The sequence below is a fragment of the Heterodontus francisci genome, chromosome 13 (assembly GCF_036365525.1).
Source record: "Heterodontus francisci isolate sHetFra1 chromosome 13, sHetFra1.hap1, whole genome shotgun sequence".
NCBI classification, from domain to species: domain Eukaryota; kingdom Metazoa; phylum Chordata; class Chondrichthyes; order Heterodontiformes; family Heterodontidae; genus Heterodontus; species Heterodontus francisci.
In genome coordinates, this window is record NC_090383.1 from 10497167 (window position 1) to 10523384 (window position 26218).

General features: G+C 44.0%; 1 protein-coding gene across 8 annotated transcripts in view; it reads right to left on the minus strand.

The window, feature by feature from the left end:
- Positions 1-26218, minus strand: part of plcb1 (phospholipase C beta 1) — a 751229-nt gene that overhangs the window by 395910 nt on the left and 329101 nt on the right. For 2 of the 8 annotated variants that reach the window (XM_068044361.1, XM_068044360.1), the window contains exon 1: positions 12439-12578. The exons of the other annotated variants lie outside the window; for them this stretch is intronic. The gene's annotated coding sequence lies outside the window, so the exon portion shown is untranslated. Of the gene's footprint in view, positions 1-12438; positions 12579-26218 lie in introns of those variants that run through there. 8 annotated transcript variants of the gene reach the window in all.

A 26218-nucleotide genomic window follows, 5' to 3' on the forward strand; every position in this document is an offset into this window, starting at 1 on the left:
CTGTGTTACAGAGCTGCTTGGGATGAACTTCGACAAAAACCACTGCAACTCTTTCCACACCTGTTTTGCAAAGACACATTCCAGAAGCAGGTGGGCAACCATCTCTTCCCTACCACAGCCACCTCAAGGGCATTGTGCGGAGGGGATGAGGCTTCGGATGTGCAGGAAGGATCTGACAGGGAGGGCTCTTCTCCACCACCAACCAAGCTACATCTTGGTGCTTGTTTGAAAGTTCTGGTGATGAGGCATTCCGCCAAATGACTTTGGCAGTCTGCTCGGGGAACCATCCGACAGGATCCACCATCTCCTTTTCTCGTAGGGCCCTGAGGACATTCCGTGCAGACCACTGCCTGATGGATTGGTGGTCAAAGGTGTTTTTCCGCAGAAACTTTTCCATGAAGGATAGGTGGTACGGCACAGTCCAACTGGATGGAGCATTCTACGGCAATGTGACCAGGCCCATCCTTCGCAACACCGGGGACAGATAGAACCTCAGCACACTTGGAGTTTGCGTACTGGAGGTCTACGCACAGCTTGATGCAGCCGCACATGAAGGTAGTCATCAGGATGAGGGCTATGTTGGGTACATTTTTCCCGTCCTTATCCAGAGGTTTGAACATCGTGTCCCTCCGGATGAAGCGGAAAATGGCTCAGGTGACCGCCACAGTGCAGGAGTGGGGTATGAGCCAGACCTGCGCCACGTACAGTAACAAGGTGAATGTCTCGCACCTGATGAGCTGGTTCTTACCCACAATGGAGAGAGATCGCTGCTCCCACATGCTCAGCTTGTATTGTACCCTGGCTACTCGCTCCTTCCAGGTTTTTACTTTTTTTAGTTTTTTTCGTTTTTTAGATACAGCACTGTAACAGGCCCTTCGGCCCACCGAGACTGTGCCGACCATCAACCACCCATTCATACTAATCCTACACTAATCCCATATTCCTACCACATCCCCACCTGTCCCTATGTATTTCCCTACCACCTACCTACACTAGGGGCAATTTATAATGGCCAATTAACCTATCAACCTGCAAGTCTTTGGCATGTGGGAGGAAACCGGAGCACCCGGAGAAAACCCACGCAGACACAGGGAGAACTTGCAAACTCCACACAGGCAGTACCCAGAATTGAACCCGGGTCGCTGGAGCTGTGAAGCTGCAGTGCTAACCACTGCACCACTGTGCCGCCCCGGCCCTTCCGAACCATATCCCCAGCACCTTTAGGTAGTCTGACCTAACGATGAAGGGGAAAAAGGATCGGTCAGCCCAGTTCCCAAAGAACATGGCCTCGCTCTTGCTGTGGTTAACTTTGGCTCCTGAGGCCAGTTCGAACTGGTCGCAGATGCTCATCAGTCTGCAAACAGACAGCGGGTCGGAGCAGAAAATGGCGATGTCATCCATGTACAGGGAGGTTCTTACCTGAGTGCCTCCACTGCCTGGGATTGTCACCCCTCTTATGCTCACATCCTTCCTAATAGACTCAGCAAAGGGTTCAATACAGCAAAGAAACAAGACAGGGGAGAGAGGACAGCCCTGTCTGACTCCAGATTGGATCGGGAAACTTTCTGATTCCCACCATTGATTGAGACTGCACTACTGATGTTTGTGTAGAGCAGTTTGATCCAATTGCAGATTCCCTCCCCAGACCCCATTTTGGAGAGCACGTCCATCATGTAGGTGTGCGATTTCCTGTCAAAGGCCTTCTCCTGGTCCAGGCTGATGAGGCAGGTGTCCACCCTCCTGTCCCGTACATAGGCGATCGTATCCCTGAATAGCGTGAGACTATCAGAGATCTTCCTGCTGGGTACAGTACAGGTTTGATCAGGGTGAATCACCAACTCCAGAGCAAACTTGACTCGACTGGCTATGACTTTGGACAGAATCTTGTAGTCAACATTAAGCAGTGAGATGGGGTGCCAATTTCTGATTTCTGCCCTCTCCCCCTTCCGCTTGTAGATGAGGGTGATGATGCCTTTCCTCATGGATTCTGACATGCTGCCGGCTAGAAGCATACTCTCGTATACTTCCAGCAGGTCCAGGCCGACCCAATCCCACAGGGCCGAATACAACTCAACCGGTAAGCCATCGCTTCCGGGAGTTTTACTCGTCTCGAAGGACTTGACGGCCTTTGTCAGCTCATCCAGAGTTAGCGGCTTGTCCAGTCTCTCCCTCATGCTGTCATCTAAGACCTTTGTGATAGATGACAGGAAGGATTGGGATGCCGTGCTGTCAGTGGGCTTCACGTCGTACAACCCAGCATTAAAGGATTTGCTGATCCTTCGTATGCTGGACTGCAAAGATGTTACTGCGCCATTAAGGCTGAAACATTTGCAACAATCTTCAGCCAGAAGTGCCGAATTGATGAGGGGTTTCACGGTCCTCCAACCCTTGTAATCCCTTTGGAGTTCCTCAACGTTCTCTGGGGTTAGCAGTGTAGCATTGAGCTTCCATGTCCCCCTGCCAACCTGCTGGTCATCCTGTAAGTGACAGTCAATGGTCGGAGAAGAACGTCAGTGGATTTGACCGTGACAGCACGGGACACAAACAGGAAGTCAATCCTGGAACGGGCAGACCCGTCCGTTCTTGACCAGGTGTATCTACGCTGCGCTCTGTCTGCAGGGTTTCTGAAGAAGTTGTGCAGTTTGGCATCTTTTCCTGTTTCCATTAGGAATCTGGACGTAGTGTCCAGTTTGCTGTCGTCTCTGCCGGATCGTCCAGCTGCATCAATGATGCAGTTGAAGTCACCGCCTAGACTGACCGGCCTGGTTGTCGCCAGCAGCAGTGGGAGCTGCTGGAATATGGTCAGCTGCTTGCTGCATTGAGCCGGGGCGTACACGTTGATCAACCGGAGTGTAGCATTGTTGTACATTACATCTGCTACGAGGAGGCGACCGCCCACCATCACCTTAACTTCAGAGATGGTGAAGTTACCTCCCCGCAGCAGAATACCCAGGCCGGAGGAATGGCAATCATTACCCCCTGACCAGATCGATGGTCCGTGGGACCACCATTGCAACCATTGCCTGTAGGTGCTAAGGTGTGGTATTCCACACTCCTGCAGAAACAGTAGGTCGACTTTGACTTTGGCGAGGTAATCCAAGGTTGAAACACATCGTGTAGTGGATTTAATGCTATGCACATTAATTGAAGCAATCCTTATACCCAATTTTTTAAAGTTAGTTGTTGCTTCCCATACCATTTGTCTTTGCTAGTCCCAGTCCTTCGGGATGTTCCTGCATACCATTGTGTACACAAGCTGTTTCACAATCATCGGGCTCAGAAACCCCTCCTGGTTTTTCATGCAGGGTTTGTTCCGCTGGGGTGACATCAGGGGGTGAGGGGGGGGAGGGGTCTAGTAGGCAGCAAGCATTGGGCTGTCCTCTGCTGTTCCCCTCTGTTCCTCCTCGAAAACATCACTGCTCCTGGCTTCCCGGATCTGGAGTGAGCCAGACGTGTCGTTGCTCTCGGTGTCCCGGAGCTGGGATGCACTGGGCATGTGGCTAGGTTTGGCGCTTTGGGTTTGGGGCGCGCTGGACCCATCACAGCTTCCAGTGTCCAGGGGCTGGAGGGCTTTATCTTCCAGCTCCTTTGAGTTCTGCCGCCTCTTTTGAAGGTGCCGTCGTTCTGGCACTTCCTCGTCCAGTGAAGAGGAGCTGCTGTAGTCTGTCTCAGACGGTAACCTCCTCTTGCCACTGGTTTGGGTGGTGGCCTGTTCCTTTTTTGGAGGTTTTTTCTTTGTGGTTTTCCTTTTTACCACTTGCCACTGGCCTGTTTATCCATCTGCTGCCTCCTCCTCCATTGATCCTATCTGTGGAGGAGGGGTTTCCAGGCGCAGGGTAGGTGCTGGGTCGCTTGTTTCAGCTGCCTCCCTTTCTTCTCCTTCTCAGGTAGACTTTCCTCGCTGCGGAGAAGGCTGCTTGTCTCCTTTCCAGCACTGGACGCCTTCGTCGTTCCTTCTCCTGGCCTTTTCTTGGACCTTGCCGCCTGAGCAAAGCTGAGGCAGCATTTGGGGCAGGTTTTGTAGAGGTGGCCTGCCCCACCGCACAAGTTGCAACACTTACTCTGCTTACAGTGCTTGGTCAGATGTCCTTCCTTCTTGCAGTTCTTGCAGACAACCGTGCTGCAGTTAGCTGCCATGTGACCACATTTGCTACAGGTGCAACAAACTCTGGGCTGCCTAGTGTAGACCTAGAAGCCTCAACTTCCCCAGATAGCGAAGCTGGAGGGAGGGTGGATGATGGCTCCACTGGCATTGACCTTCAAGGTCACCTTGACCTGTGCTTGCTGGTCCAAATCCCAAATGGGTCCTTGACTACTTACTTCTCCCCCTCTACCACTTGCCCTGTCTTTCCTGTAGACCATATAACCTGGTATATTTAGTTCCCAGTCCTGACCATCTTGTAGCCATGTCTCAGTAATAGTGACCATGTCATGCACCCTATGTTGAATTTATGCCTGTAACTCATTCAATTTGTTCCTAATGCTCAGGGCGTTTGAATAAAAAATATTTATTTGGGCCACATACCCTAACCTGTCCTGCTGTAATGTTTTACTCAATTTTTTTCATTTCCCTCTCGTCCTTTAATTACTTTATATTTTCCCTTCGCCTGTGTGGCCTAAAGCACAATTTCTCACTGTTACTTTACTCTTCCCTTTTGTTTGTTTTGGAGCTATTATTTATACCACCTTTCTCAACTGAGTCCTCCACCACCACCCCCCACCCCACCCCGTCATGGTCCAGTTGGAGCCCATCCCAACCCTACGGTTACTCTCTGTCCCTTGAAAAGGAATCTGTCTTTCCCACACCACTTCTTCAGCCATGAGTTCATCTCCCTAACCTGCTTATCCCTATGCCAATTTGCACTTGGCTTGGAAAATAATCTGAAGATTATCACACTCGATGTCCTTTTTTCTTTCACTTTATCTCCTAGTTCCTAGTACATTTATCTACTCTTCCCTGTGTTGTTGGTCCCAACATGGACCACAATGACTGGAGCCTCACGCTTCCTCTCCAATATTTTTTCAAGTTGGCTCGAGATGTCCCTCACCCTGGCACCAGGTAGGCAACATATCATGTTGGACCCTCAATTATGCTTACAAAGGATTTTTTTTTTGTTATTCATTCATGGAATGTGGGCGTTGCTTGCTAGGCCAGAATTTATTGCCCATCCCTCATTGCCCTTGAGAAGGTGGTGGTGAGCTGCCTTCTTGAGCCTCTGCAGTCCTTGAGGTGTAGATACACCAACAGTGCTGCTAGGAAGGGAGTTCCAGGATTTTGACCCAGTGACAGTGAAGGAACCGGTGATATAGTTCCAAGTCAGGATGGTGTGTGGCTTGGAGGGGAACTTGAAGGTGGTGGTGTTCCCATGCATCTGCTGCCCTTGTCCTTTTTGGTGGTAAAGGTTGCGGGTTTGGAGGGTGCTGTCGAAGGAGATCTTTTGAGTTGCGGCATGCATCTTGTATATGGTACATACTGCTGCCACTGTGCGTCAGTGGTGAAGCGAATGAATGTTGAAGGTGGTGGATTGGGTGCCAATCAAGCGGGCTGCTCTATCCTGGATGATGTCGAACTTCTTGAGTGTTGTTGGAGCTGCACCCATCCAGGCAAGTGGAGAGTATTCCATCACACTCCTGACTTGTGCCTTGTAGATGGTGGACAGACTTTGGGGAGATAGGTGGTGAGTTACTTGCCGCAGAATTCCCAGCCTCTGACCGGCTTTTGTAGCTACAGCATCTATGTGGCTGGTCCAGTTCAGTTTCTGATCAATGCTAACCCCCAGGATGTTGACAGTGGGGGTTCAGTGATGGTAATTCCATTGAACATCAAGGGGAGATGGTATTATTGAAGGTTGCTATTATTGAATCTCCTACAGATACTACATTAGGCTTCCTCTCCTCCTCGTCCTCCATCCTTTGGACAGCCTCCTGGTCCAAGATGCCATGGTCCACATTCTGGCTGTCCCTCTGACAGCCTTTATTTCTACTCTCACAGGTAACAAGTACATTGTACCTGTTGGATAGGATCAGTTTCTACAGATCCTCATTCTCTATTGCACCTGGGTTCCCTTTCTCTGATCATACCAAGCCCGTTCTGAACCTGCACCTCTCTATGAGGAGTGACTGGATTCTGGAGGCAACTGCCTAGATGCTTTCCCTCCTTTTTTATGTGTCGGAGTGTCTCCAACTCACATACCAGCTCAATGACTCCAAGCCAGATGCATTCAAGATGGAGACATCAACTTCAGATGTATTCACTCGGGGCAGTCTTGTTGTCCACAAACTCCCACAACACTGCTCTGCCATATCTTAGTCTACATTATTTATATAGACTTTTTAAGCTTATTGTAAGGAACAATTGATCATATTCTTCTCAAATATTGGATTTTTATCTTTAAAACTCGCTAACACTTCTGAATAGCACAGCCTGAAGATCTAGCCTCTCTTCCTTATCCAACTGTATTAGAAAGTACTATTAAAAAGTCAATTTACATCTTAGATCTTTCACATATGCAATCTCTTCAAAAATGGGATCAGCTGTATCATTTTAATGAATCTAAAAACGGATACTTGTTTTTTTTTGCATTATTTTATTGAGTGCTCGCTGATTAAGTGTCTTAGATTTCAGGAGAACGACACATAAAAGAGGTTTTGTAGGTTAAAATTTCAGGACATGCCAATTCGACTAAATGACTCCTCACCTTAACAAACGATCCAAGCTGTAAATGCTTCACCTCATGGAAGAAAAATAATTTCCTACAGACGCCAAAGCCGTGATTAATCAATGTGATATTTTGCATTTCATGAGCTGATGCTCCAACTACAGCACGTATAACAGGCTGTCCAATTATGAATTAATTAGCTACACATCACACACTACCTGAAGTAACACTGGAGCAATTTTACAATAAAAGTAATTTAATTGCTAACAAAATACATTGAAGCCCACTCATATGACTCTTAACATATACAAACTCCCGTTGGCTACAAGTTTGACCCATGTCCTGATTCCTTCATCAGTGACTTACAGTAGCATCCAGTTTTAAAAAGTGATTCAATACTTCAGCTGTAGTTGCATCAGAGTTTTATATAGCAAAAGTTTAGCTCTCTCTGATTCGTAGTCAACAGTCTTAGAAATACAATCTGAATGCTTTTACTTTCCCTATAGTAAACTCAACATTGCTTGTGCACCTTTAAAGAGGGAATGACTAATTCCCCAGGCCTCTTTCCTTCTCTGTTACCTTTAACCCTGGATGGTAAGTATGTGCCTAGAGTTTCCAACTTGACATGGACGAGTGCAGTGTCTTAAACATGAAATAATGTTAACCACAGGTGGAGCCATAGATTTAATTCAGCTAAATGACCTATCAATTTGTTCTGACCTACTAGCTGGGGGTCCAAGATGTAGCAGTGATGTGAGAGACTGGTACAAGATTGGTGCCAGGGTGTGGGGAAGTGCAACTAGTTTATGGAATCTGAGAGTAGTTGAGATGGCTTGGGGATCACGGGAGTATTGGGAAGGGGGTTTTGGGCTCTGTTTCACCAACACAATCTCTCCCATTTCCCCCAATCTTTCTTCTTAGTTGGGTGACACAGTTGAGTGGCACTGTAATGCCACCTAGTAGCGGGAGGCTTTCAAGTTATGTAACAGGAAATATGTGGGTTTAAAAGTCTTTTGAGTTATTTAAATACTTCCAGTTGTTACTGAGGAATGAAAATATTGCAATGCCCAGTGTAACAAAAACATGCCAGGTTGAATGATGATTTTCTTAATCCACTAGCTGGAAACCTGAATATTAAACTGGTGAAGATGAACCACTCAAACCTTACAAGTTTCGAGCTCAGCTTGCTGACTGTGAGCACTAAGTCATGTTCTCTACTGCAGACTGTCATATTCAGTAGTTTAGTTGATCTGTGTTTGATTATGTCAGTCTGTTCACCAATCGATGCTCATTGTTCTTAATTATTTAAGCCTGAGGGGAGAGCTACTGAGAGTAGAGAAGTTTCCGGAAAGAACAGACAGAGATCCCCTTGAAGGAAATCAGCCACATTGCTGCCTCCCAGAGAATCACCGAATCAGTGTCCACATCTTCAAACCGGGAGCCTCAGGACCACCAAAGGAAAGTCACACGACCACCGAATTCAGCCTGAAGCCAGCCAAGTCACCAACCTCCACAAACTGTGTACTCTTTTTATTTCTTTGGACTGTAATTCGATCAATCTATCCTTCCCCACTCTGTAACCTCTGTGTGTGTGTGTGAAAGTTGGAGCGTATTTTATTATTTTACTTAGATCAGTTTAAGTACAATAAAGCTAGCCTCTTTCTTTGCTAAACTTCAAGAAAAGCTGTCCAATTGGTTCTTTTTATGATTACAGCAAATAAACAGTTAAACACTCACTGAATTGGCAAGTATATCCACTTCAAAAAGAAATAAACCTGTTGCGGTCAAACAAGGAGAGAGAAAACTGGGGAGCCCGTCGATCCCTCCTCACCTGATTGCAACACCAGGGATAACAAATTTGTGATATATAAGTGTGACAAGAGGAATGGGAAAAATGTCAAGACTTTTAAAATATTAATAGATACAAGCATATCTTCCATGGCATTGCTCTAGTGAATTAGAGCTTTTACTGTTGTAAGGAGAAGGTTCATTGGGGTATGGAAGCAGGGCTAGGCTGCACATCTCCACCTGAAATCATTTGCAAAGAGGCTTTATAAGAAATGTACTTTTTGATTGGTCCCAGAAAAAATAAATGCTTACCCATAACTGTTCCCCCATGTACAACAATTACATAAATAGTCTCACACTGAAAATGGAAGATAAACAATTTTCTGTTCATTTGTGTTTTTTGTGTGGTTTATTTTCCAGTGAAGGTCAAAAATTTAATTTGACCCATCGAATCTGCATTTTTCTCTTCTTTATCTAATATATCTCTGCAACACTACTTACTGTTCGCAAAATAAATTTATGCAGTAGTTTTATTCAGAAACCCACCTCAAAACTTGAATAACGGTCATTTATTTTCTTGTACTAGCTGAATGTAGCTGTGAAAATCTCATTTTGACAGCAAAGAAAAAAAATTCTGTTTACTAAAGAGGGTTTTCAATCATTTTTATTTTGTATATTAATGTATCGCCTCATAAAGAAAGAGACTTGCATTTATATAGCGCCTTTCACAACCACAAAGGTTTCAAAGTGCTTAACAGCCAATGAAATAATTTTGAAGTGTAGTCACTGTTATAGGAAACGCAGCAGTCAATTTAAGCTCCCACAATCACCAAGCGATAATGAGCAGATAATCTGTTTTTGTGATTTTGATTGAAGGATAAATATTAGCCAGGACATTGGGAATAACTCCCTGCTGTTCAAAATAGTGCCATTGAGATCTTTTATGTCCACCTGAGAGGGCAGATGGGGCCTTGGTTTAACATCTCATCCAACAGACAGCACTGCCAACAGTGCAGCACTCCCTCAGTACTGGAGTACTTGCATCTGCCTTGATTTTGTTGTTCAAGTCTCTAGACTGGGAATTGAACCCAGAACCTTCTGAAGCAGATTTGAGTGCTCCCAGCTGAGCCACAGCTGACATGAGAAAAGTCACTAAGAGCTCATGTGATGCTGGGTTGTTTTTCTCTGTTAAAGGCATTATATTAAGATGTCATTATTGACATCTACATTTGCATAACTTCCAACAAAGGATTACTGATAGGCAATCAGACTGATAGGCAATCAGAAACATTAGCCACTGACACTGTGGTCAGCTATATAGTGCTACTCTTAAATTGCTTGCTGAGATATGTTAACTCTGCCCGCTGATTCTGGGATTGTTTGGGTCTGTATGGGTCAGTACACACCAGGTGGTGAATTTATCCATTGAACCAATTGGGGGAGCTGCTCGATCATTCTTTAGTATTGAAAATATTGTTCATTGATTCATCTGACTTCATCACACATCCACCTGTATCTTGGCCACAATAAGGTTGAACCAGTGATGTTGCACTCGTAACTGTTTGGCCAGAACTTTCCATCACAAACCATCGATGGAGGAAAATGTACACTTTTGAGGCTTCAATACAATGTCATTTAGGACCATTTAGTCCAGAGCTTTATTCACAGTTTGAATGCTGACTGTTGTGCATTTGGTAGCAAGCACACTTATTCTGCAAACCACTTGCCTCGTTGACTGCTAAGAGTACAAACTATAACGGAGGAAAATCGCATTAAAATAATTGAAGTAACTATCACTCACTTCAAAAACAATCTTGCTGGTCATGCACCAGAGAGCTGATTTCAAAAAAGCAGCAGCAGGAACAGTTTGTAAATCAACTGAAGTGTCTGCCCCGATTCACGTCCTGATGATAAATGTTGCAAACCTACATATTTCAATTGCATGAAGTTGGTTTTGTACAAATCAGCAATGCACAGTGTTTGTAAATTTGACATTCTCATGGCTGCTTGCTGTGAAGTTCATTCATATTGTAGACTGCATTTTTAATCCTAGAGATAAGCATGCGACAGCAGTTTCTCAAACTATATAGTGGGCTAATTGATATGAATGCTTGCTACATTCATCTGAAATTCTACATTCTACTATTTAAGCAGTACTATTAATCAGTTTCAATAAAAAGTCTGCCATGAGAATCGCAGAGAGAGGAATTTCAGACAGATGTGTTAAGCATTTGCACTTCTTGTCCCTCAACATCATTTCAAGAACTGCATGCTTCATTTCTAAACTTTTCTTCTTCCTTTCCATCCTTAGCTCACCCTCAGTCATGCAGCGACTTTCTAGTCAACCTTAAAGGAACTTAGGCTTCTGCTAATGATGCTATCAAGATAGACATTAGTAAGTACACAGGAAGGCTAACAGGGTCTCAGTTCTCCTTTCCCAAAATGAGGGATTTCTTCATCTCTGCACATCACCTCGCCAAAATCAGGAAACTGGGGTGAGGAGCAGAGATGAGGAACATTCTCACTTCACTGCACCCCAGAAGTACACTTTAAACTGTTCCACTGGTGGCATTCATTTTACAGTATTTGAAAGTCCTCTGTTGTTGGTAGTCTCCAGAGTAAAAGTTACCACATTGGAACTAAGGAACAAATTACATCCCAGTAAACAATGAGGGTATAAAGTTCGTGGGCCTGGGAAAGCAGTGAAGAGGAAGACAGACTTGCATTTATATCATGCCTTTTACAGCCTCAAATGTCCCAAAGCCATTTACAGCCAATGAAGCACTTTTGAAGTGTAGTCACTGTTGTAATGTAGGAAACACGGCAGTCAATTTGAGCACAGCAAGCTCCCACAAACAGCAATGTGATAATGACCAGATAATCTGTTTTTTTTTTGTGATGTTGATTGAGGGATAAATATTGGTCAGGAAACCGAGGTGAACTCCCCTGCTCTTCTTTGAAATAACACCACGGGATCTTTTATGCCCACCTGACAAGAGCAGGAGGGCCCTCAGTTTAATGTCACATCCAAAATGCATGGGTGGACAGGGAATGAGGGTGTGAGTGGCAGGGGTTGAGGTGGGGAGAGTGAGAGTAGAATTTGGAAGGTAGGACCTATTTCTGCTGGGACTCCACCAACATTTTTCACCCTGGTGCCAAGTCTGCAGGAGGCGAATGAAAGGCATTTCCTGTACCCGCTCCTTTGCGTAGCACTTCTCCAGGAAGAAGGGGAATCGGTGGGACATTCTCAGCTGTCCTAAATACCATCAATCTGCCTCAGTTTGCTCAATCAATGGATACAATATGTGTCTGAACCACAGACTGGTGAAAGTGGAGCATAACAGCTTTTTCAACGTCTGCTTCCATGCATCAGCCACTCTGAAAGCGGAAAATTTAAGTTCTGGATCTTTCAGCCCTTCTTATTCTCTGTGGAAAGAGGCAGCGATGAAATTCCTGCTCACCAAACCCCGCTGGGATTGGCACCTCACTAGAACAGCATCGGCACCCAGGAAAAATATGCCCGATCCTGGAATTTTGGGTGGGGGGGAGGGGGGGGGGGGTGCGGTGGTCAGTGACATTGGGCAGGATTTTCCCTGTGGGATTCAGGAACCCGCCGTCAGGCTCAAATGTGGTTCAGAAGCCCACACGGTGTAGGGAACAGTCACCCAGCTGTGATTTTCCTCGAATTGACCAACTAGCGGTGAGAGTGCGGGTTCACTCCAGGTCCTTGGAGGCATCAGGGAACATTGTAGCTGCCTGGAGGCAGCCTCCCAGCGGCAGACTGGGGTGGGTGGTGAGGGGGGCTCCAGAGTGCCAGGCTGGCTTCGAGGATCTGCCCTCCTGCCTGGGTTCAGCTGCAGCCACATGCTGCCCTGTGGAGGGGTTTCCCCTCCACAATGGTGGTCTGGTTGCTAAGGGGATTTTTTTATTTTACAGTTAAAATAGTTGGAGCAAGAGTGCCTCCATCCTGGGAACCATCTCCCTCACCTACCTGACAGGGTGGCCTGCTGCTTCTTCAGTGCTGGAGAGTCTCCTTTTGGCCATCTGGCTTCGAAAGCCTGCCCGGTGGTGCAAATTTACACTCCCGCCCTCCCCACTTCCATGGCTGCCCCATCGCAGCTTAAAAGTTCAGCCCATAGGCATTAAACCAGGAAGAAGTTCCACTTTTCCCCACATTTCCTCCTCCCCAAACATTTCTCACCCTCTCTGTCTGCCAATGTAGATTATTACTCAAAGGACTTTCGACAAGTTGCTGCTGTTAAATGAACTCTTCATAAACATTGTGCTAAATCACCTATCTAACTAGTGGGCTCCTTTAATCATTGATTACAATCTGTCTGACTGCACATTTTTTGCTCATACTGCAATATAGTTTATTTGTGTAATGGGTTTAACAGTGAACTCGCTGATGTCATCTGTCGAGGAGGAATAAATACGGCTCAGCCTTTTGCAAAATCTTTTACAGCAACAACAGAATGTCTTTAAAGAAAAAGTACCTTCCAGCCTGCAAGTTCTTGTTCATTGCTTAGTCACACCGAAAAGCATACAATTAAACTATCCACTATTTTGATTTTAAAAACTCATAGAGATAAAACTGCAATTTTCAATGTCAACTTTTCAATTCCAACCAATTATTAAGCATTCAAAAAACTTTTTTTTTTCCAAAAGAGCTTGGGTTCAACCTTGCTGAAGCACAGTGAATAAAATGTTTTCCTGTTTGAGGCAAAGATATTGTGAAATACAGATTTATCAGTCTCCCAAAGAGTTACTGCTGATCCAGATTTCTTTATAGGCTTGAGGGGTTGAATAATATGTTCCGATGTTCTTACATATTATCCTCCTGTATGTTATACTCATAATTTAAAAAAAATTTTCATCCTTGCATCGGTCCAAGACCTCACCCATCCCTGTCTCTCTAACCTCCTCCAGCCCTATAACCCAACCCAAACTCTCAATTTCTCTGATTTCCAACATCCACAGTATTTTGCTTTTGTATTGTGAGACTGGAGTCACATGGAAGGTGGGGATGACAAGGTCCCTTCCCTGCGGAAGTTATTGCACCAATCCAACAGCTTCCATTGTGTTTTTTGATGCCAGTATAAAAATTATTGGATTTACTGAATTTAATCTCACAACTTGCCATGATGGGATTTGAACATGTGACTATTGGGTTGTTTGCCAAGGACCAAATCCACTAGGCTACTGGACCTTGGGTAACATACGAAATTATTGGAAGATAATTTATAACAACTCAAATTTCAATAGTGCTCATTATATTTGGAGAGACATCTCAAAGTGCTTTATAGGATGCTGGATAGTTTGGAAACCATTAAGGAGAGAAGTGGGGGTGGGGGGGAGAGGGGTGGTGCTGGCTAAAGAAAAAAGGAAGAGGGTCAGGAAGGAGCAAAACAATTGTGAGAGAGGAGGGTCTTAAGGTAGTTTTTGAAGGTATAGAGAGAGATGGAATGGCAGAGGGAAGGAGCTTTAATAGGCAAGGTCATAGTTGTTGAAGGACCAGCTGTTGTTGATGAAACAGAGAATGAGAAGTGGGCCATTGTTGGAGGAATGAAGTGTGCATGCAAGGACAGAGGCCTGGAGCAGATCATGGAGGTAAGGAAGGGTGAGGCCATAGAACAGTTGGATTTAACCTGGATGCAGAAACTTAGCGCAAGTCTTGGGACATTTTGCTATATCAAAGACACTATATAAATGCAAGTCTTTGTTGTTGAAGTCTGGGGGGTTGGGCGGGGGTGCTGGCAGTGGTGGTGCGGTGGTGGCTGCCAAATCTGAAGGGGCAGCCAAAGGCCCATAAAATAATTTAGATAAATTCTTTTAGTTGACTGAGTAGGGGGGAATAAAATTCTGCATGGACAAGTGTAAATTATTACATGTATAAAAAAAAATAGCTGAAGGGGAAGTAGAAAGAGATGTTGGGGTTTTAGGAGAGTTGGGAGTTAATAAGTTCAGTCACTGCACAATAGCAATCCATAAAGCGAATACAATGCTAGACTATATAGTCAAACAGTGGAGAAGAAGTTGAAGGGAGTCATGCCTGTCTGTAATACACTGTTTGGACCAGACATTGAGTATTGTGTCCACATTGTATAAATGAAATGATGGAATATTGCCACCTCAAAAGAAATGTTTGGTGGTAAAATTAAGAGCAAAACAGAAATGCTGCAGTATATATGTTATGGCTACATCATCACATAGCAAAGAAAGCAGTGTTTATTCAGCTGTTTCCAGGAGCTGTCATCACAAGTATCCCAATTTTGTCAATATATTCATTTGATTTCGCTGACTTAATCCCATGTTTCAACTAGAGGAAAACACATCTGCTTACAAAATAAAAGAATTAGACTTTTACTGATTTACAAGTTTGCTTATGGTGGTGAAGTACTTCTTCATTTCTCACTCTCTGGGTTATTCACACAAAGCAGCATATATGAACAGAGAGGATGGCATATGACCTACTCTTTGACCTCTGCCAATCTGCACCCAGCTCCTGATACAGCAGCTTTCCCTTGAAGTTTCCCTTGCTCCCTCTTTGCGTTGAGGAGGGGCCTGACTTCGAATCACTCTATTCCCACATCCACATTGCTAGGATGGTGAACTCAATATATGAGGTTGTGAATCCATTTTCCCACTACATGAATCTGTCTGGGCTACAGTGCCAACTTTTGGCAGCACTGTGCCACCTCTTGTCAGCTGTGGCTCAGAGGGTTGCATTCTTGCCTCTGAGTCAGAAGGCTGTGGGTTAACAGTTCCAGTCCTGAGACTTGAGCACAAAAAACTAGGCGAACACTGCAGTGCATTACTTCAGGTTTATTTATTTATTTTTATTTTATTTAGGGATACAGCACTGAAACAGGCCCTTCGGCCCACCGAGTCTGTGCCGACCAACAACCACCCATTTATACTAACCCTACAGTAATCCCATATTCCCTACCACCTACCTACACTAGGGGCAATTTACAATGGCCAATTTACCTATCACCTGCAAGTCTTTTGGCGGTGGGAGGAAACCGGAGCACCCGGCGAAAACCCAAGCGGTCACAGGGAGAACTTGCTGTCTTTCAGATGAGATGTGAAAGCGAGACCCTGTCTGCCCTCTCAGGTGGATGTAAAAGGTCCCATGGCACTATATTTAAGAAGAGCAGGGAGTTCTGCCCAGTGTCCTGGCCAATATTAATCCCTCAACTAACATCACTAAAAACGGATTATCCGGTCATTATCACATTGCTGTTTGTGGGATCTCACTGTGCACAAATTGGCAGCAGGGCTTCCTACATTATAACAGTGACTACACTTTAAAAAGTATGTCATTGGCTGTAAAGCGCTTTGGGACATCGTGAAAGGTGCTATATAAGTGCAAGTCTTTTCTTAATGCTTCCACTGATTGCAATAGGTGGTTCGTGGCCAGTGCTAAATTGGACAATCGAGAAGCGATTTTTCTATGGTTTCAATGAAAAAAAAATCTTTAGTAGATAAAATTTAAGCTTCTATATATAACTGGCTGAGACGTTTGTTGGCTATTAATAGCCTTCCGCACCTTCCATGTTTACAGTTGATTACCTTCCCCACAGTACTCATGCATGGTGAAAAGCCTCTGCTTCAAGCAATGTGGCACTCGTAAAGAGCTCATTAACATCATTGGCTACTAAAAATGGAAACACGCAAAAGGAGAGTTGAAGCTTGCTTGGACAAAATCAATTGTACACTTCACAGGGGTTACATTTAAATGCGCAAAGCATGAATTGCATGCCTAGAAACCATACTCGGCCAGCTAGCTACCTAGCAACAAGGCAGTAAACATGATCTGTTTTTAAATGGGGTGAAATCTGCAGTGGTTGTCTGCGCGACAAGTCTAACTGGCATGCTAGTGTCGCATTGAACAGCATGTTAGGGAAATGCCATTAAAGATCAAACCACAGATTAATGAGCTCCTGAAGCAAAAATATCATTTGCTCCCGCAACAGTACTATTTAAGGCCTCATTTCACTCTCAAAGATAAACAGCCAATGCAAAGCCAATTGTTTCTGTGCATCCTCATACTGCATTTTGAACAAAAAGCATCGCAGATTCCTCGCATGAATGTCAGCTGAGAGTCTTAGTGTCCAGTACAGTTCTAGCGCATCATTATAATTTAACAAGCTGTGTTGTGCTTTTGAATATACCAGACGAACTATGGTAATTAATGAACAACCCCATCAGACACTGTCACCTTTATAGAGAGATGCCTCTACACTTGGCCCTTTATCTAGCTTTCTCAATTTAAAAATTATCGCTGCCTCCTTACTCAAGATTGTGCAAGGGAAACAGCCCCAGTGGCTGAGTGGGTAAATCTGCTCCAGGTCATGAGACCATGCTATACAAACCAACAGGCCCTAGGTTACAATCACCACCTGTACACAGCTAGCCAGTGTTAACCAGGGCAACAGTTGGACATGACAATTAGTTTCAGGGTCCTTAAATGAGGAAGGAGGAAAGGAGCCAGAGTTTGCACCACCGATCACTATCTACTGACTCCTGCCAGCAAGTGTGGATATGGGATCAGGAGAAGTTTGAGTTTGTCCCTGAGGCTCTGTTGACCCTGGATTGCCTACAAGCACTCACTGCAATCTCACACCAAGAATGGCCACTTGGGCAAGGTGCAAAGGGCAAGGTGCAAAGGATCAACACCTTCAGCAACAGGGGAAGAGAGTTAGAAAATTGATCATTAAAATATTCATTTAAAAAAAGACTTGCATTTATATAGCGCCTTTCACAACCACCGGACGTCTCAAACGCTTTACAGCCAATCAGTTACTTTTTTTTTTAAGTGTAGTTACTGTTGGAATGTCGGAAACGCGGCAGCCAATTTGCACACAGCAAACTTCACAAACAGCAACACGATAATGACTAGATAATCTGCTTTTTGTGATGTTGATAAATATTGACCAGGACACCAGGGATAACTCCCATGCTCTTCTTCGAAATAGTGTCATGGGATCTTTTACATTCACCCAAGCAGATGGGCCCTCAGTTTAACGTCTCAACCAAAAGATGGCACCGCCAACAGTGCAGCACTCCCTCAGCACTGCACTGGAGTGTCAGCCTTAATTTTCATATTCAAGCCCTGGAGTGATTCAGAGGCCAGAGTGCTACCGGCTGAGCCACATGGCATAAAATATTCATCTGCCCGCAGCATTAATATGGAACTCAACCAGCACATGAAATCATTTCTTGGGTGCTTTGCTCCCTTTCCCCAGTGGCTTATTGAACGGGTGAGACAAGTTTACTGCTGTAACTGTTCTCTTGCCCACCCTCGAATGAGCATGGGCATCAGGAAGAATGGTGACATGGTCATAAGGAATGGTGCATTGCCTAAACACAATGATCACTAGTCTGTGCTGAGTTCTCTGATTACAGCCAGAGTAGTAACAGGAAATGTTACAGTTAATCTCAGTATCATTGGGCCAGAGAGGGAACAAGTGACCCAAGAGCTTTTGCTCCTGCTTGCTTTACAGTGACTCTGGTTGGAAAATGTACTTGTATTGGTAGCTTAAGGAGGAGATGGGGAGTGTCACAATGTAGTGATTTGCCCACGTTAAATGTAAAATTAAAGCAAGGTTCAGGCAGTTGTGTTATAGCTCGTGCAGCCTGAACGAGATCAAGGTTCATCTATTGTGTTTGTCTGATCATTTGTAAGTGAAATGAAGATATGGAGACAAATTTGTATCTTAGCTTCTGTCGCATGTTGTGTTTAATTGAATACTGCAAGAATGCTTGCATTTTGTAAGGATAATTTTACTGATGCATAATATTCCTGGATATTCATTTACAGCATCTAAAAGCAATCTAATATACTAACTGGAGTGCATAAATCATAATTTGCTCATGCCGAGAATGGAAGTGTTCTAAATTTTCTATCCTGATGGGTCAAGAGTAGCCTTCTGTTTAAAGACAGCAAGGTTTGCAGTTTAACAAACCAACCTGAATTCTAAGGTACAGTCCAACACATGAGCTCCAATGTTAACCTCAGCACACTCGATGAGAACGGGGCAGGCAGTGCCTTGAAACGGGAGTGGCGTCCTTACCTCTGCACTCACACAGCGCTCCCATTGGCCACCATTTTCACTTCTGGGTTTCGGGAGGCACGACACAGGCTGGCTCGGCCCTCATTAATATTTAAATGTGGGGCTCTGGCGACACATTTGGATCCTGAAGCAATTTTAACTTTAGTCATGCCCCGTACCCTAACCACCAGTAACCACATGGTGGAAAGCAGTAACGCAGCTGTAAGTGCGTCCCAAAAGTTTTTTTTAAAAAACTAGGTTTACTTGTAGGCCGAAAGGAACAAGGACACCTTGAGCCTCCCCCTGTCCATGACTGTAATCGTCTCCGGACCCCCACTTCCATGGCCTGCCTTTCACCCATATCGCCCAAAATCCTGCTCCCATCTACCAGCTGGATAGCAGTTTCTGCTGGGTTCAGGTACAAGTCTGAGTTCAATCATTTCAATGAGGCCCAGAACCTACAATTTCCTGCAGGCCTCACACAGCCTGAGGCCTCACGGTTTATGCTGCACCAAGTTAAAATGGGGCTATGGACTCTGAAAATTGAGGCGTGTACTGTGTGTATCATAACTCAAATCCAAATTGTAGTGAGACTGAAAGTGGTCAAGCGTTTGGAGACAGGAAGTATTGGCAATTTAACAATTATTATCCAAAGACATTTTCAAAAGGGAATTTATCTATTATACTCGATGTTTAATATTTTGTTGATAATCTATTACATTTAGGTTTGACATTTCAGCTTGAATATTTTTCTGCTTCAGAGTTCTATTGATTAGTGAATAAATGTTTTAACTTGTAGGACTCGATATTTAATATTCTGCCATTTCTGAAGGGAGTAGTCTCTGAGGTGCAAAATGATGTTCAATATTCTAAAGACAACTGAGAATAGGCTAATCCTTCATCCTCCCAGAATTTATTCTGCAGGAACAGATGACTGAAAAGGTACAACTTCCAGATCATTGGGGTATAAATATATGTTAATGGGACCTGCTGTAAATGTTTTGAAAGAGCAACAGTCGTCTAAATATACCTAAAATTCCAAAAGAGATAAATAAAAACACAAATCTAAAATATAGCAGCAGCTTTCCTATAGTGTTTTTCATAGCACCTCAGAAGATGCACTCTTATCCTGCACAACCTGGCCTGTCTCTTTACAACCATTGGTCCAAATTTCATAAATCCTGAGGTTAATTTGAGGATATTTTCTCTTGATGGGGAAAGTTTCCATGGTTTTATTTCAATTTTGTGATACCTTTTTGATAGATACAGATTTCTGTATCATACTCTATGTCACTGCCTGAAGTGTGAGGGATGTGTCTCTGAACTTACAGACATACAGTACTAGCAGATCTTCCGCGACGAGTTGAAGGTGGTTGTGTTTTATAATAAGGGTTTAATGCAATGTAACACACGATGGGGGTGAAATTGGTTTATGCTAGCAGCAGTAAATGGGCTCGTACCGAACTGGTATTTGATTTTTCACCACACCCAATCCTCTTTCCACTGAATTTCACAGAACAATCGCTCAAACTCTTTTTAGAGACTCTTTTGCTTGTCACACTGCTGATTTTACTTGGTTTCAAATTAAAAATCTTGGCAATATTTTCCAAGTCACTGGAAAATAGAAACTGGCACAGTGATGAATTGGCTGCCAATTCGCTACAATCCTGTTTTGCACTGCTGATGTAGACCAGTTTCACTCACAATGCATTGTTATCGGGGCTACTGATTTATTGTGTTCGATTCTGTTTGCATTACATGACAATTTGGGATTTTTAAGCGGTATTTTGGGATCAAACACGCAACAGGACATAGGTCAACCACCTACCCCAAACTGCAACATCACCACTATTGTAATGTCCCCTAGCATCAGCAGTTTAAGGCTGGGGCATTAACTAGAAAGTTACCTGAATCAGCCTTTTCAGCACCATGGCAACAAGAGCAGAGCAGAGGGTGGCTACTTTGTGATGTGCCTCACTTCCTGATCCCTCAAAGTCTCTCCATCAAGGGTCTTCACTCACCTGGATGGATGCATCTGCAACAACACTCAAGCATCTCAGTATAATTCAGGACAGAGAAGTCCATTTGTTTCACTGGACTAAGTGTCCACTCTCCTCGCCACTGGTGGACTGCAGCAACTCACCAATCTTACCATCTTCCAGTCCTGCGGGACTTCACCATCAGGAAGGACAAGAGCTGCCACAACATGGGAAGGCCATCACCTCCGAGTTCCCCACCATCCTGACTTAGACATGTGTCCCCATCTTTTCAACGTCACCCAGTCAAAAATCTTAGAATTCCCCATCTAGCCCCACTGTGGGGATGTCATCACCACAAGGGCTGCAGCAGTTCAGGAAGATGGCCCACCACCACCTTCTTGGGGCAACAAGGAATGGGCAAGGAACACAGCCTTGCCATCATCACCATGTTACAAAAATGCTCTGGCCTGTTTTGCATACAGGGTGCAAATAATGCCCCTTGATTATTATTCTAAATTCCTTTACCCACATAGTCAAATGTTATGTTTTAGCTTTCTTAAAATTGATTATAACAGCAGGATGCTAAGTAACAAAGCAGATTGAGATAAGTATGGCAGGTTTAGCAGTCGTGGGGAAAACAGCTATGAGCTTTAGCAGCAGCTCTGGGGTTTGCTCTGCTTTGATAGTATAGAATAGTGATCCTGAGGGATATCACTATTGCAGATGGGAACACAGAATTTGGTAGAAGAGGAGGGGGTGGAACTTGGAGTTGATTTACTGCATGGTTCTTTGGTCTTGACTTTCAAATTGGGGTCGGGAACCTGACACACAGATAATTTCTGAGTTCCGACTCCACGTTGCACTTGGTGGAAAATGGTGCTCGGACTAATATGGAGGATATCAGGGCTCACAGTACTAGGGCAAGTACAGAACCCCAGCTACATGAATGGAATTCTTAGGGCCTTGAAGCACCGGAGAGTGGTGATGCATGATCTAGAAGTACTGGGAGAGGTACTAGCATTTGAGAGCATTAGGAGTAGGTGTCAGAGGTGGGGTGGGGGGAGATGGGCTGGGAGGTCTCAGCATCAGCGACGAATGGGCTCAGGGTTTGGTATTAAAGGGGTGGGTGTCCCCCAGGTCGCAGCACTGAGTGGGGAATAAGTTCTGAAATTTGGGAAAAGTGAGAGAGGGCCATTGAGATCTGAGAGCATAGAGTTGGTTGTCGGGTTATAGATTGAGTCTGCTTACGGAAGTCCATCAACAGGGTAGAGGTAGGGCAGAGGGAGGCCCTAACAACTGGAGGTGGGATGGTAAAGGAGGGATGACAGCTGGGAACACGTGCCACAGAGATTTGGGCAGAAGATGTTTGATTGGTGGGGTGGGGGAGACTGGCATCAGGGAGTTCTTTGTAACATGTCACCCGCTCTCACTGTCTTACAGACACACACAATATTTTTCACTTTCCTTTAATCTCTACCTTCTGTTTCTCTCTGCTTCTTACTCTCTGGTTTCTGCTTCTCACTCTCCCCTCTTCTTTTTCACTCTATTGTGTTCTCTTCAGCATCCCTATATTTTATTTTTTCTTCACCCTCTTCTGCTTTTCCCTCTCTCCCATTACATTCTCAGTTCTTCTGCCTCTCTTTCTCTCACCCTCCATCATCTTCTGCTTCTCTCTCTTGTTCTCATCTAGCTCTGACTTGTTAAGGGAGCAGGAGGGTCCAACTAGAACCACAAGCCAGCCTTTGAGATGCGGAGGAAGAGGGTCAGCCCACTGCCACAGGCCAGTTTTCAGGTGGAAGGCCATGGTAATGGGTTGAGGTTGGGGCAAAAGACTCAAGTTGGGCACATGCCAACTTCTTGTTCGAGGGATGGGTTGAGCCAGCGCTGCGAGTTGGCATTTAGATATGATCAAAAAAAACAAAGGTCAGGCAGAGGGCACAGCTCCACCTTGTAGCTGGCTATGGAGGTCTCAGACATAATGAGAAAGTACTTATTACTTATCAGTACTTATAATAAATAGGTTTAAGGTGACAGACCAGGTATTCTATATTGGTGTATAGAAAAGAGAAAATAAGGTTTGTCTTGTTAATTTTGGTTGCACTGAATTGGGGCCTGACAGATATGGATTAAATAAAAATAGACCAGAATGGCATATGAGAGTTCTCACAATCATGACTTAACCCAACAAAATGTAGATTTTGTTGTCAATGTAATGATGCAATTCAGGGACAGACAGCAGCCTAAGGGAGGGTTCATAACCAGAATAATCAGGAATAAGAGAGGGCCATTTGGATCTTTGAAGCTCATCTCTCTAATATACTAATTCTCTCATCATGAAATATAATTGTATTTTGACAGATTTACTTTATTTATTTAGAGATACAGCACTGAAACAGGCCCTTCGGCCCACCAAGTCTGTGCCGACCAACAACCACCCATTTATACGAACCCTACAGTAATCTCATATTCCCTACCACCTACCTACACTAGGGGCAATTTACAACAGCCAATTTACCTATCACCTGCAAGTCTTTGGCAGTGGGAGGAAACCAGAGCCCCCGGCAAAAACCCAAGCGGTCACAGGGAGAACTTGCAAACTCCGCACAGGCAGTACCCAGAATCAAACCCGGGTCCCTGGAGCTGTGAGGCTGCGGTGCTAACCACTGCGCCACTGTGCCGCCCAAGGTACTTCTATTACCTTGCCTTGTGGATTATTCCAAATACTTATCACTCTGAGTAAAGATGTTTTCCGTTCTAAATTTACTTTTCACAAATTCACAGTATTGGTCCGTCTTTCTTGGCATGCGATTGAGTGATAATCTTTATACCTTGTTTATATTATGTAATGCTTTATCTATTTAAACCACCATCCTAAACGTAAGTTTCTCTGACTCTTTTCTCATAGTTTCTGGATGAAGCTGTTCACTGCACTGGATTTCCAACAGTCCTAAACAGTAAAGTTTGAAGACGAAAACAAAGTATCTCATTACGTGCACCAACTGATAAATAATCCCTTAAAAAACAGGCCGTCATTTTCCTTCTGATTAACAGCTCAGTCTGCTAAATGCTTTAATCAGGCTATTTGTATGCAGTTTCTATGCAAGATTCAGTCCCAACTCCCTCGCGTGATTAATGTAGTCTCCACTCTTAACTAAAGGCTGCAAAATGAAACTCGTCATAATCTAAACTGACAGGCTGTCGGATCTGAATGTTGCTGTTTATTCAAGGAGTACCCATTGTGTATTTGTGACAGGAAACATCCTGTAATGTGATTGAAAGTAGGCTAAAGTGCTTAATTGGTATTTATTTAATAGTAATTATATCTCTAAAGGGTCAATTGGCAAATGCACTGCCCTGTACTGCAATGTAACCATACATGCCAAGGAGACCTCAGGTTTGATACCCATTATGTCTTTAGTTTGTTGATGAGGTGATATTTCGTATTCTACACTTGATTTCAGACTCTCTGGGCCAGGAAGGCACTGTGCTCCCAGTTGGAAAGTATGGGCTGTGGATATTGAACAAGGTCAGAATTAGGTTTGATTCTGCCCGCACATTCAAGCAGCCTGTCAATACTCATCATTTAGGTTCACATATGAAGAATGGACACTTTTTTGAGGTACTGAGAAGCAGACGATTTCCCCATGGAATCACAGCCAGCACAATGTAGAAAGTAAAGGGAAAACCAAGGATTAAGTCTCCATGCACCAGTTGTGGTAGAAATCTTTCCTTATACTTACAAAATCCAAGAACAGGCTAGAAGGTACAAATGATGCATTGGATTGGTAAAAAAAAAGAATGATTTGAAATGTTTATGATATCTAGGAAATAACAGATATTGCGATTTATTGCACGTGGATTCAAGAAACAGTGTATATTTATCTTTTGTCGGAGGGCCAGTCTCAACAACTATGTGCATATTTTATAAATTTAAACAGTTGTAATGACCCACAATTAATGTTAAAATAAGCTAGTTTTGCATCTACTGCTGCCAGTTTTCTTCCGACAGAATACTTTGATAAACACCAGTGCAGGACTCAGTCACTCTCTGTGCCAAGCTCACTACTTTCCACTAAGGCAACAGTAAAGCTGCTGCAATTAGAAAATGGAGAAAGGTCACTAATCATTAAGAAGTGACCCCCTAGCTGAATCTGCCACCACATGCACATTTTTGTAAAATTTTATTTATTGTTGGGATGTGGGCATACGAAAGGGCAGCTTTTATAGCCCATCCCTAGTTGATCACAAAAGGTGCAAGTGAGTGAGCATCCTTCTATATCGCAGTTTGATATAACTGAAGGGGTCGCCAGGCCACTGCAGAGGGCAATTATATTGGTGTGGGACTGGAGTCGCATATAGACTAAACCAACTAAGGTCAACAGTTTTCTATCCCTATAGCACAAGAGTGACACCGGTTGGATTTTTATGACAATCCGACAGCTTTGTGGTCACTTTACCTGATCTCAGATTTGTACTTATTACTCGGATTTTTTTTTTTTTAAAAAGAATTTCAAATTCACAAACTGCCATGGCGGGATTTGCACTCTCGTTCTTGTAGTGTTGTGCTGTGTTCTTAAATCTTCATTAAATGATAGATGCAGGCTTTATATTTGGATTCAACACAAACGCTATTTATTGTCTGTCTTATCTATATTGCATAATCTCAGGTCCAGGTCTTTTCCTCGCTGTGTGGGTGCATGCTCTCTGCAAGCCATGCGTTGAGTGTGTCTCTTAAAATGGAGTCTCCTTCTTACATATGTTACGGACAGAATTGAGAGAAAACTGAAACTCCAGTTCCCAACTTTTTGCTGTCTGTAAGCAGCATGTTTTTAACAAGGAAGATGTATGTGTTTATTAACCCCTAACTGTATCGCCAATTTGAATAACCAGCTGTATGCTTTTTATGTGTTTAAATAAAGAAGGATGATATTATTCACATATTCACTCCAAAAGTCTAACACTACGTAACTCGCTCACCACAAACATACGCACACACGCACACACACATACACTCACACACTCGAGAAAGAAAGCCATTAAAGAGATTACCAATTACAACCAAAGGAACAGTTTGTAAATCATGTGATTTTGGCTCGTCCTGGGGAAAAGGCATGCATTGCAGGCCCAGTGAAGATGGCATTTTCACTCCTGAAGTGTAGTTAGGTGGATTCGATAACCGGAGTTGTATATCGAAGTTGTGCAGGATTCTCTCAAAGGGTAGATTTTCAGCAGGTCATGAAGTTAGTTGCTTGTAGCCTCATTACCAGGAGATAAGTTTTCTGTACTGGTGCACTTGAAAAGGAACAGGCTTGGAGACCTTAAGTTGTTACAGCCTCCAGTTCTTTTAAGGCATGATGGTACTGGTCTGCTCTCTCTGCAGTCGTTGTTTGCTGATTGACCCGTTTCTCCCTGGTGCTTGGAGTAATAAGATCCATTATCTGTGTTTAGTTTCAGTCTTGTGACCAACTGATTAATACTCCTATTGTCCACCCAGAATGATATGAAGTTTGAAGTCATTGCTATACAATGGGGGATGGATGGTGACTATTTACATCAACTTATGATTTAACTGGTTTTATAACAGGTCTCCTTGTTAAGTGTCGAGCTCAGAGACAGTGGCCGTAAGTTAACTGCCCAGAAAACGAGCAGGCTGGTAGCAGGATGGCGGGGCGGGGGGGGGGTGTAAAATTGAATGGGAGGTGGGAGGTGCCGTTCCCAACCTCCTCCACCCCCA